Consider the following 13,750-nt stretch of genomic DNA (forward strand, 5'->3'; position numbering starts at 1 on the left):
CTAATTATATTCACAACATTGTGCTACTACCATTACCAAAATTTTTCCATCACCACAAATGATACCAATTAAGGAAAAATCTCCAATTCCTCACCTCCATGCCCACCCCTGGTAACCTGTTTTCTAGTTTTTACTATTAGTTTGCTTATTTTAAGTATTTATCAGTGAGATCATACAATATTTCTCCTTTTAGGTCTGATTTATTTCACTTGATATGACGTCTTCAAGATTCATCCATATTGTCAAATGTATCAGAACTTCATTCCTTTTTATGGCTGAATAATACTGTATTTATGTATACACCACATTTGGTTTATCCATTCATTTGTTGATGGACACTTGGATTGCACTCATCTTTTGGCAATTGTAAATAATACTGCCCTTAACATTGGTGTGCAAAGATCTGTTCGAGTCCCTGCTTTCAGTTCTTTTACGTATATACCTAGAAGTGGGCTTACTGTGTTATATGGTAATTCTATACTTAACTTTCTGAGGAATTGCCAAATTGCCTTCCACAGCACCTGCCACATTTTACATTCCCACCAATGATCTATGAATGTTCCAATTTCTCCACATCCTCTCCAACAATTGTTATTTTTCACTTTTTAAATAGTAGCCATCCTAGTGGTGGTCTCATTGTGGTTCTGGTTTTTAGTTCTCTAATTGGAAATGATGTTGAACATTTTTCATGTATTTATTAGCCATTTATATATCTTCTTTGGAGAAATGTCTATTCAAGTCTTTTGCCCATTTTTAAATCGGGTTGCTTGTTGGTTTAGTTGTGGAATTTCTTTATATATTCTGGATATTAAACCTTTACCAGATATGTGGTTTCCAAATATTTTATCCTGTTGTGTAGGTTGTCATTTTACTCTCATGATAAATTCCTTTGAGGCACAAAATTTTTAATTTTGATGTAGGCCCATTATTTATTTTTTCTTTTGTTGCTCATGCTTTTGGAGTAAAGTCTAAGAAACCATTGCCTTACTCAAGGTCTTGAATATTTTTTCCCTATGCTTTCTTCTAGAAGTTTTACAGCTTTTGTTCTTATATTTAGATCTTTGATCCATTTTGAGTTGATTTTTGTATATGCTGTGAGGTAGGCATCCTCTTTCATTCTTTTGCATATGATTATTCAGTTTTCCCAGCACCATTTGCTGAAGAGACTATTCTTTACCAATTGAATGGACTTGGCACCCTTGTCAAAAGTCACTTGGGTATAGATGTGAAGGTTTCTTTCTCAAGTCTATTCCCTTGATCTATATGTCTGCTTCTTGTGCAAGTACCATGCTGTTTTAATTACCGTAGTTTTGTAGTAGGTAAGTCCCCTAAACTTGCTCCTCTGTTTCAAGAATGTTTTTGTCATTTGAAGTTCTTTGCAATTCCACATGAATTTTAGGATCAACTTTTCCATTTCTGCAAAAAAGATCATTGAAATTGTGATAGGGTTTCCATTGAATATGAAGATTACATTGGGTAGTACTGCCAACTTTACAATATTAATTCTTCCAATCAGTGAACACAGACATCTTTCCATTTATTTAGGCCTTCTCTAATTTCCTTCAGCAATGTTTTGTAGTTTTCAGTGTACTAGTCTTGCACCTCATTGGCTAAATTTATTCCTAAGTATTTTATTCTCTTTGATGCTATGGTATGTGAATTTCTTTCTTAATTTCATTTTCAGATTGGTCATTACTGGTATATGGAAATACAACTGAGTTTTGAATATTGATCCTAGTATCCTGCAACTTTACTGAAGTTTATTACTTCTATTTTGTGTGTGTGTTCTTTAGGATCCTCTCTATATAAGGTCATGTCATCTGTGAATTAAGATAATTTATTAATTTGTTTTTAGTTTGTCTGCATTTTATTTCTTTTCTTTTCCTACTTGCTCTGGCTAGAATATCCTATACAATGTTGAATAGAAGTGGTGAAAAGTAGGCATCCTTGTCTTGTTTCTGATCTGAGGATGAGAGCTTTCAGCCTTTTACCACTGAGTAAATGTTAGTTGTGAGCTTTTCATAAATGTTTGTTATCAGATTGAGGAAGTTCCTTTCCATTTGTAGTTTTCTGAATGTTTTTATCATGAAGGGGTGTTGGATTTTGTCAAATGCTTTTTCTGCATCCATGAGATAATCTTGCATTTTTCTTTAGTTCTATCAATGTGGCATATTACATTGATTGATTTTTCATATTGAAACATCATTGCATTTCTGAGATAAATTCCACTTGGTCATGGTGTATAATCTTTTAATATGCTGTTGGATTCAGGTTGCTAGCATACTGTTGAGATTTTTGCATCTACATTCATAAGAAAAATTGGGCTGTAGTCTTATTTTCTTGTGCAGTCATTATCTGGCTTTGGTATCAGGGTAATGTTGGCCTCATAGAATGAGGTGGAGACTGCTCCTTCCTCTTCTATATTTTGAGATTTGAGAGGGATTTGTTAATTCTTTAAATATTTGACTGAATTCAGTAGCAAAGCCCTGGGCTTTTCTTTCTTGGGAAGTTTTCAGTTACTTATTCTGTTTCTTTACTCCTCATAAATCTATAAATAGAAATTTTCTATTTCTTCTTGAGTCAGTTTTGTTGTTTGTGTGTTTCTAGTAATTTGCCCATTTCATCTAAGTTACCCAGTTTATTGACATACAATTGTCAGAGTATTATCTTATAATCATTTTTATTTCTATAAGGTCTCTAGCATTGTTCCCTCTTTCATTTCTGATTTTAGTAATTTGTCTTCTCTTTTGTCTTGGTCATTCTAGCCAAAGATTTGCCAATTTTGTTGATCTTTTACAAAGAACCAACTTCTGGTTTTGTTGATTCTCTCTTGTTTTTCTCCTCTCTCTTTTGTTTACATTCATTCTAATATTTTTTATTTCCTTCCTTATGTTAAATTTTGGTTTAGCTTATCCTTTTCTTCCAGTTCCCTAAAGTATAAAGTTAGGTTATTGATTTGAAGTCTTCTTTTTTAATGTAAGTATTTATAGTGATAAATTTCCCTCTGGGCACTGCTTTCAGTGCATCCCATAGGTTTAGATTTTCATTCATCTTAAATTATTTTCTAATTTCATTTGTAATTTCTTCTTTGAGCTGTTGAGTACATTAATTCTCACCAGTTGTAAATTTTCTATTTTTGCTTCTTTTATTGATTTCCAAATTCATTCTCTTGTGGTTGTAGAAAATATGTTTTATGATTTCAGTCATTTAAAACTCATTGTGACTTGTTTTGTTGCCTAACATATGGTCTATCTTGGAGAATATCCCACGGGCACTTGAGAAAAATATTTATTCTGCTCTTTTGAGGTGGAGTGTTTTATAGATGTCTCTTAAGACTAATTGATTAATAGTATAGTTCAAATCCTCTATTTTCTTACTGATCTATTATTGAGAGTGGGATGTTGCAGTCATCAACTATTATTGTACAAATGTCTATTTTCCCTTCAATTATGTCAGTTTTTGCTTCTTATATTTTGGGATTCTCTTATTAGATGCATATAGGTTTGTAATTGTATCTTTTTGACAGATTAACCCTTTTACCAATGCATGATTATCCTTCTTTGTTTCTTGTAACAATTTTTGCCATAAGTCTGATATTTGTATATCTGATATTATCTTGAGGACTTTATGCATTTGTCCTTTAAATCACATAGAAAAAAAGTGGAGTTATCATCCAAAAATTCAATACTACTGGTTTTATATTTATCTATATTGCTACCTTTACCTTGTTCATTATTTTTTTTCACAGTACCATTACATAGTTGTGCGTTCATCCCCAAAATCAATCCCTGACACCTTCATTACCACACACACACAAATAACAAGAATAATAATTAAAGTGAAAAAGAGCAATTAAAGTAAAAAAGAACACTGGGTGCCTTTGTTTGTTTTTTTGTTTTTTTCCTTGCCCCATTTTTCTACTCATCCATCCATAAACTAGACAAAGGGGAGTGTGGTCCATATGGCTTTCCCTATCACATTGTCACCCATTATAAGCTACATTTTTAAACAATCATCTTCAAGATTCATGGGTTCTGGGTTGCAGTTTGATAGTTTCAGGTATTTACTGCTAGCTATTCCAGTTAATTAGAACCTAAAAAGGGTTGTCTATATTGTATGTAAGAGTGTCCACCAGAGTGATCTCTTGGTTCCTTTTGGAATCTCTCTGCCACTGAAGCTTATTTCATTTCCTTTCACATCCCCCTTTTGGTCAAGAAGATGTTCTCCATCCCACGATGCTGGGTCTACATTCCTCCCCTGGAGTCATATTCCATGTTACCAGGGAGATTCACTCCCCTGGGTGTCTGATCTCATGTGTGGGGGGGTGGGGAGGGTAGTGATTTCACCTGCTAAGTTGGCTTAGCTAGAGAGAGAGGGCCACATCTAAGCAACAAAGAGGTATTTGGGAGGCGGCTCTTAGGCACAATTATAGGGAGGCCTAGCCTCTCCTTTGCAGCAACAGTCTTCTCAAGGGCAAGTCCTGTGGTTGAGGGTTCAACCCATCAAACCACCAGTTCCCTATGTCTGTGAGCACATCAGCAACCTTCGAGGTGGGGAAGCCCAATACCCCTGCATTCTCCACCAGCTCCCCAAGGGGGCTCTGCATATTTTTTTAATTAACTCTTTTTATTTTTAAATCAACTATATAAAGAAAATTTTAAGAAAATACAATAAAAAACATTTCAAACAAACCATAACAAGGGAGTAAGAAAAAGACAACTAACCTAAGATAACTACTTTACTTCCAACATATTCCTACTCTGCCCCAAGAAAGTAACCTAATATAGCAACATTTCTGTGAACTTGTTCCTACTATACCCATCAGAAATTAACAGACTATAGTCATTCCTGGGTATTCCCAGAACATTAAATTTACCCACAATAGCTTATCTGTTCTTATTGGGTTATCATTCCTTCTTCCTTAATTGCTCTCTATCACTAGTTCCCCTACATTCTACATTATAAACCATTTGTTTTACATTTTTCAATGTTCACATTAGTGATAGCATATAATATTTATCTTTTTGTGCCTGGCTTATTTTGCTCAGCATTATTTCTTCAAAGTTCATCCATCTTGTCATATGTTTCACGATGTCATTCCTTCTTACTACTGTGTAGTATTCCATCGTGTGTATATACCACATTTTATTTATCCACTCATCTGTTGAAGGACATTTGGGTTGTTTCCATCTCTTGGCAATTGTGAATAATGCTACTATGAACATTGGCATGCAGATATCTGTTCATGTCACTGCTTTCAGATCTTCCAGGTATATACCGAGAAGTGCAATTGCTGGATTGAAGGGTAGCTCTATGTCTAGTTTTCTAAGGAACTGCCAGACTGTCTTCCAGAGTGGCTGTACTATTATACAGTCCCATCAACAATGAAAAAGAGTTCCAATTTCTCCACATCCTCTCCAGCATTTGTAGTTTCCTGTTTGTTTAATGGCAGCCATTCTAATCGGTGTGAGATGGTATCTCATTGTGGTCTTAATTTGCATCCTCTAATAGCTAGTGAAGCTGAACATTTTTTCATGTGTTTCTTGGCCATTTGTATTTCCTCTTTAGAGAACTGTCTTTTCATATCTTTTGCCCATTTTATAATTGGGCTGTCTGTACTATTGTCATTGAGTTGTAGGATTTCTTTGTATATGCAAGATATCAGTCTTTTGTCAGATACATTGTTTCCAAAAATTTTTCCCATTGAGTTGGCTGCCTCTACCTTTTTGACAAATTCCTTTGAGGTACAGAAACTTCTAAGCTTGAGGAGTCCCCATTTATCTATTTTTTCTTTTGTTGCTTGTGCTTTGGGTGTGAAGTCTAGGAAGTAGCCACCTAATACAAGGTCTTAAAGATGTTTTCCTGCATTACCTTCTAGGAGGTTTATGGTACTGTCTTTTATATTGAGATCTTTGATCCATTTTGAGTTAATTTTTGTGTAGGGCGTGAGGTAGGGGTCCTCTTTCATTCTTTTGGATATGGATATCCAACTCTCCCAGCCCCATTTGTTGAAAAGACTGTTATATCCCAGTTCAGTGGCTTTGGGGGCCTTATCAAAGATCAGTTGGCCATAGATCTGGGAATCTATTTCTGAATTCTCAATTTGATTCCATTGATCAATATGTCTATCTTTGTGCCAGTACCACGCTGTTTTGACAACTGTGGCTTTACAATATGCTTCAAAATCAGGGAGTGCAAGTCCTCCCACTTCGTTTTTCTTTTTTTAGAGTGTCTTTAGCAATTTGAGGAAACTTCCCTTTCCAAATAAAGTTGATTACTAGGTTTTCCAAGTTTGCAAAGTAGGTTGTTGGAATTTTGATTGGGATTGCATTGAATCTGTAGATGAGTTTGGGTAGAATTGACATTTTAATGACATTTAGCCTTCCTATCCATGAACATGGAATATTTTTCCATCTTTTAAGGTCCCCTTCTATTTCTTTTAGTAGAGTTATGTGGTTTTCTTTGTATAGATCTTTTACATCTTTGGTTAAGTCTATTCCTCAGTACTTGATTTTTTTAGTAGCTATTGAAAATGGTATCTTTTTCTTGAGTGTCTCTTCAGTTTGTTCATTTCTAGCATATAGAAACATTAATGACTTATGTGCATTAATCTTGTATCCTGATACTTTGCTAAATTTATTAGCTCCAGTAGCTGTATCATCGATTTCTCAGGGTTTTCCAGATATAAGATCGTATCATCTGCAAACAAGGACAATTTTACTTCTTCCTTTCCAATTTAAATGCCTTTTATATCTTTGTCTTGCTGGATTGCCCTGGCTAGCACTTCCAGCACAATGTTGAATAAATTGTGGCAGTGGGCATCCTTGTCTTGTTCCTGATCTTGGAAGGCTTTCAGTCTCTCACCATTAAGTACTATGCTGGCTGTGGGTTTTTCATATATGCTCTTTATCATGTTGAGGAAGTTTCCTTCAATTCCTACCTTTTGAAATGCTTTTATCAAAAAGGGAGGTTGGATTTTGTTGAATGCTTTTTCAGCATCTTTTGAGATGATCATTTGATTTTTCTCTTTTGATTTGTCAATGTGTTATAATACACTGATTGATTTTCTTATGTTGAACCATCCTTGCATGCCTGGAATGAACTCCACTTGGTTATGGTGTATGATTTTTTTAATGTGTCTTTGGATTCAATTTGCAAGTATTTTGTTGAGAATTTTTGCACTTATATTCATTAGGGAGATAGGCCTGTAGTTTTCCTTTTTTGTAGCATCTTTGCCTAGTTTTGGTATTAGATTGATGTTAGCTTCATAAAATGAGTTAGTCTTCCATTTTCTGTGATGTTTTTAAAGAGTTTAAGTAAAATTGGTGTCAGTTCTTTTTGGAAAGTTTGGTAGAATACCCCTGTGAAACCATCTGGCCCTGGGCATTTATTTGTGGGAAGCTTTTTGAGGACTGATTGGATCTCTTTGCTTGTGATTGGTTGGTTGAGGTCTTCTGTTTCTTCTCTGGTCAGTCTAGGTTGTGCATATGTTTCTAGGAAATTGTCCATTTCCTCTACATTATCCAGTTTGTTGGCATATAGTTGTTCATTGTATCCTCTTATAATTTTTTTAGTTTCTTCAGGATCCGCAGTAATGTCACCTTTCTCATTCATTATTTTATTTATATGGGTCTTCTCTCGTTTTGATTTTGTCAGTCTAGCTAGGGGCTTGTCAATCTTGTTGATCTTCTCAAAGAACCAACTTTTGGTGTTATTTATCCTCTCTGTTGTTTTTTTGTTCTCTATGTCATTTACTTCTGCTTTAATCCTTCTTATTTCTTTTCTACTACTTGGTTTAGGAGTGGTTTTCTGTTCATTTTCTAGGATCTTCAGTTGATTCATTAGTTCTTTGATTTTGGCTCTTTCTTCCTTTTTAATATATGCATTTAGTGCTATAAATTCCCCCCACAGTACCACTTTTGCTGCATCCCGTAGGTTTTGGTATGTTGTGTTCTCATTTTCATTCAGCTCTATATATTTAGCAATTTCTCCTGCTATTTCTTCTTTAACCCACTGATTGTTTAGGAGCATGTTGTTTAACCTCCAGGTATTTGTGACTTTTCTAAGTCTCTGATGGTTATTGACTGCTAATTGTATTCCATTGTGGTCAGAGAATGTGCTTTGAATAATTTCAATTTTTTTTTTTAATTTATTGAGGCTTGTTTTATGTTCCAGAATATGATCTATTCTGGAGAAAGTTCTGTGAGCACTAGAGAAGAATGTGTATCCTGGTGATTTGGGATGTAATGTTCTATATATGTTTGTTAAATACAATTCATTTATCAGATTGTTTAGGTTTTCAATTTCCATATTGGTCTTCTGTCTGGTTGATCTATCTATAGGAGAGAGTGATGTGTTGAAGTCTCTCACAATTATTGTGGAAACATCAATTGCTTCCTTTAGTTTTGCCAGTGTTTCTCTCATGTATTTTGCGGCACCTTGATTGGGTGCATAAACATTTATGATTGTTATTTCTTCTTGTTGAATTGCCCCTTTTATTAGTATGTATTAGCCCTCTTTGCCTCTCATAACATCCTTACATTTAAAGTCTATTTTATCTAAGATTAATATCATTACTCCTGCTTTCTTTTGGCTGTAGCTTGCATGAAACATTTTTTTCCATCCTTTCACTTTCAATTTCTTTGTGTCCCTTTGTCTAAGATAAGTCTCTTGTATGCAACATATTGATGGTTCATTTTTTTTTTTAGCAATTCTGTGATTCTATATCTTTTAATTGGGGATTTTAATCCATTTACATTCAACGTTATTACTGTGAAGGCATTTTTTGAATCAGCCATCTTATCCTTTGGTTTATGTTTGTCATATATATTTTTTACCTCTCTCTATTAATGTCCTTTAACATACCCATACTGAATCTCTTTAGTACTGAACCTTTCTTCATGCCTCTCTCTCCTTTCTTTGTTTCTCTGTCTGTAGGTCTCCCTTTAGTATCTCAAGTAGGGCACGTCTCTTGTTAGTAAATTTTCTCAGCATTTTTTTTGCCTGTGAAAAATTTAAGCTCTCCCTCAAATTTGAAGGAGATCTTTGCTGGATAAAGAATTCTTGGTTGGAAATTTTTCTCACTCAGAATTTTAATATGTCATGCCACTGCCTTCTCGCCTCCATGGTGGCTGCCGAGTAGTCACTACTTAATCTTATGCTGTTTCCTTTGCATGTGGTGAATTGCTTTTCTCTTGCTGCTTTCAGAACTTGCTCCTTCTCTTCTGTATTTGACAGTGTGATCAGAATATGTCCTGGAGTGCTTTTATTTGGATGTATTCTATTTGGAGTTCGCTGGGCATTTATGATTTGTGTATTTATGGTGTTTAGAAGATTTGGGAAGTTTTCCCCAACAATTTCTTTGAATACTCTTTCTAGACCTTTACCCTTCTCTTCCCTTTCTGGAACACCAATGAGTCCTATATTTGGATGCTTTATATCTATCATATCCCTGAGGTCCATTTTGATTTTTTTCAATTTTTTTCCCCATTCTTTCTTTTGTTCTTTCATTTTCTGTTCTGTCATCTTTCAGGTCACAGATTCATTATTAACCTTCCTCTAGTCTTGTACTATGAGTATCCAGCATCTTTTTAATTTGGTCAACAGTTTCTTTAATTTCCATAAGATCATCTATTTTTTAATTTACTCTTGCAATTTCTTCTTTATGCTGTTTTAAGGTCTTCTTTATGTCCTTTATATCTTGTACCATGTTCTTCTTCATGTCCTTTATATCCTGTGCCATGGTCTCATTGTTCATCTTTAGTTCTTTGATTAACTGCTCCAAGTACTGTGCCTCCTCTGATCTTTTGATTTGGGTGCTTGGGCTTGAGTTATCCATATTGTCTGGTTTTTTCATATGCTTTTAAATTTTCTGTTGTTTTTGGTCTGTTGGCATTTGCTTAACTTGATAGGGTTCTTTTAGAATTTGTAGACCAATTAAAACCTTTATCTCTAATTTGTCAGATCTACAGCTTCATGGAGTACACGTTCTCTAACCAGCAGGTGGCATCCACAAGCCACCTATTCCCCTCAAGCCAGTTCTCCCCCACTTTGTCTTTTTGGTGAGTGGGGGTGTGAGTCTTGTGGGGTCCAATTGGTGTACCAAGCTTGTGTGTGTAGTTGGTGTTGCCCACCCTGTGTATGAGGCGTGTGTCTGGGCAGTCAGGGAGTGGGGGCAGCTCTAACAAACAAATCTCCCTGCTGTTCCTGGAGATTTAAAGCTGCTGCAATAGTCTAATCATTCAGTTCAGTTCCACCACAGTTTGTCTCTGCCACTGACCCACCAGTCCTTGGTATTGGTGTGTGGCCCCTGAGACTTGAGAGTGGGTCCCTCTTCCAGGTTGTGCCCCCCCAGGACTTCTGCTGAGGGATGGCTTTGCTGTGTCACAGGTGAGTGCCATCCCCCCAGAGTGGTTCTGGGCTCCAGGGCTGTGTAGGGACATTCCCAGCCTGTTGAAAGGATGGCTGAATGGGGCATGTTAATTCACATTGCTCCGCCTTCCCAACTCTGTGGACAATCAGCTGAGGGTGTGGGGAAGGTTAATGTTCATGCCCAATTTTGTGGTGTATGTGTGTGTAGTTGGAAACACTTCCCCTCCACTGGGCTGTCTGGGGCAGCTCTGGGCTGTTGAACTGGCAACTGGCAAGAGTGTTCCCTGCCCACTGGGAAGATGGCTGTGAGGGGATGCCCTCCTTTTCTTGGGAAGTTTTGGTGTTTAGTGAATTTTCTCAGCCACTGGACTTACTGCCTTCTGTCTCAGAGCTCTCTTAGTTCTGCTCTTGTCTTGACTTGCCCAAATTGCAAGTCTTTGAGGCTTTCAGTATTGGGCTTCTTAGAGTAATTGTTTTAGAAAAAGACAATAAAAAAAAAAAGGGAAGAGCCCTCCTTGCAGATATAATGGGCTATTGTAATGCTAAGAGACAAGGAGATTAGAGCCATTAAGGAATGCTCCAGGGAGCCGAGAAACAGGTTTTGCAAAGAAACTCTTCTGGATTTGCATGACTCTGCCTGAGCTGTGCCCTTCCCCCTTCTATGTTTACCAGAACTCCAAAAAGTCTCTGCTTTTATTTTTGGGTTTTACTTGCTGTTTTTGCTATCCCTATCTCCTCTCTGCTGGGCTTGCTGCTCCCAGATTCTCTGGTTTCTGGTCTCAGTCTATCTATGCTTGGAGTTTGGATCAGTAGAATGAGTTTCTGATAAAGGCTGCAACTGCAGTTCTTCCTCCTCATTCCCAGCACTGATGGCCCCTCCTCCCATGGGACTGAGCCTGGCAGGGAGGGGCGCGGGTCTCCTGGCTGTAAAAACATACATATTTTGCTGATTGCAGCTGTTCCACATGTTCATGAGTGTTGTATGAAGTATGCTGAAAATCAAATTGCTCTGCCATGTCCGGTCCACACAGTTCCTGGCTTTCTACCTACTTCCCTGTACACCTCATCACTCTGCCAACTTGCCCTGCCCTCCTCTGCTCATTATTTTTCAATACATTTTTATTGTGAAATTAAAAATATGTACATAAGAATGATAACTTTGAAAGTATGATTTAACAAGTAATTAGAGAGCAAGTTTCAAAGAATGTTATGGGTTACAGTTCCACAATTTTAGTTATTTCCTTATTGTGAAATGTAACATATATACAGAAAGGTGATAACTTTCAAAGTACAATTTAACAAGTAGTTATATTGGTAATTTCAAAGAATGCTATGGGTTACAGTTCCACAGTTTCAGTTATTTCCTTCTAGCTATTCTAATACCCTAGCATCTAAAAACTTTATATAAAGATTCATTATTTGTAATCTTTTGTTAAATCCTATCTTGTCTGTTGCTATCCCTTCTTCTTGTTCAATCACTTTCTCAATCTTCTGGGGTGTCTAGGCAGTGACCAGCCTAATTTGTTCATATTGAAAAGGGGTGTCAACATTATAGGGAAGGGGACTGCATCTGGTTGTTGTTCTTAAAAAGGCTGTTGCCTCTAGGTTTTAGGACTTGTTTGGCATAAGAACACTCTGGTGGATTTAAGTTTCTGAGAGATAAACTTAGTGAATAAAACTTTTGTAGAATCTCAGATAGGGACCTAGGTATTTCAGGACTACTGTTTGTTAGGGCTTGGCAACATGTGGCCATTTGGGATATATAGCTGGGGCTTGCTTAAGAGTAATGTCCAGGATAGTCTCTCTACTCTATTTGAAATCTCTTAGCCACTGTAACCTTATTTTGTTACTTTGTTTTCCCCATTTAGTCAAGAAGGCATTTTCAATCCTTTGATGCCAGGGCCAGGCTCATTCCTGGGAGTCATGCCCCACATCATCACGGAGATTCACTCCCCTAGGAGTCATGTCCCATGTAGGGGGGAGGTTAATGAATTTATTTGCAGAGTTGGGCTTAGAGAGATAAAGGCCGCATCTGAACAATGAAAGAGGTTCTCTGGAGGTGCCTCTTAGACATAATTATAGGAAGGCTTAGCTTTCCATTTACAGCCCTAAGTTTCACAAGTACAAGCCTGAAGATCAAGGGCTTGACTTATTAAGTAGGGGGTTTGTAATTTCACATAGCATATATTCTGCCCAGGATAAACAATCAGTGTCTCACATTAACTTCACTTAGTTTTACAATCATCCTCTCTCTTGATTTTGAACAATGATGCTAACATAAAACGCCCCAGCATTATTTCTTCATATGGCTTTGAGTTACTTTCTAGAGACCTTTCAATTCATCCTGGAGGACTCACTTTACCATTTTTTGTAGTGGAGTTCTACTGGTGATGGGCTCCCTCAGTTTTTTGTTTATCTGAGAATGTCTTAATTTTTCCTTTAGTCTTTTTATTTTTATGGTTTGGGAATGCATTTTTTTTTAATTTTCTTAATTAAGATTTATTCACATACCATAAAATCATCCAAAAGTATGTATCTCCTTTAGTTTTAATAGATGGTTTTCCTGCATATAAGATTCTTGGTTGACACTTTTGGTTTCTTTCAGCATGTTAAATATGTCATCCTACTGCCATTGGGCCACCATAGTTTCTGAAGAGAAATTGGCTGTTAAGTATATTAAGGGGTCCTTATATAAGATAAGTCACTTCTCTTTTGCTGATTTCAAAATTCTCTTTTTGACTTTAACTTTTGACAATTTGTCTATAATGAGTCTGTTTGGATCTCTCTGAGTTTATCCTGCTTAGAGTTCATTGAACTTTTTGGACATGTTGATTCATGTCATTCATTAAATTTGAGAAGTTTTCAGCTATTATTTCTTTGAATATTCTTTCAAGCCTTTTCTGTCTCCTCTCCATCTAGAACTCCAATTATGTTTGTTTGTATGCTTGATGGTATCCCACAGGTCTCTTAAGGGTTGTTCAATTTTCTTTATCCTTTTCTCTTTTGCTCCCCACACTAGATAATCTCAGTGAACCTATCTTCAAATTTACTGATTCTTTTTTCTGCCTGATGAAATCTCCCATGAGCCATTCTAGTGATTTTTTTTAAATTAGAGAAGTTGTGGGTTGACAGAACAATCATGCATAAACCTCTAGTGAAGTTTTCATTTCAATGATTGTACTTTTCAACTCCAGAATTTCTATTTGGTTCCTTTTATAATTTCTATCAATTCACTGATATTCTCTATTTGTTGAAACATTGTTCTCTTGGTTTCCCTTTGTTCTTTGTCCAAGATTTCCTTTAGCTGTTTGTGCATATTTGAAAAAGTTGATTTAAGATCTTTGTAGTTAATTCTTGGGCTTCCTCATGGACAATTTCT

Source organism: Choloepus didactylus, chromosome 5 (assembly GCF_015220235.1).
Source record: "Choloepus didactylus isolate mChoDid1 chromosome 5, mChoDid1.pri, whole genome shotgun sequence".
NCBI lineage: Eukaryota > Metazoa > Chordata > Mammalia > Pilosa > Megalonychidae > Choloepus > Choloepus didactylus.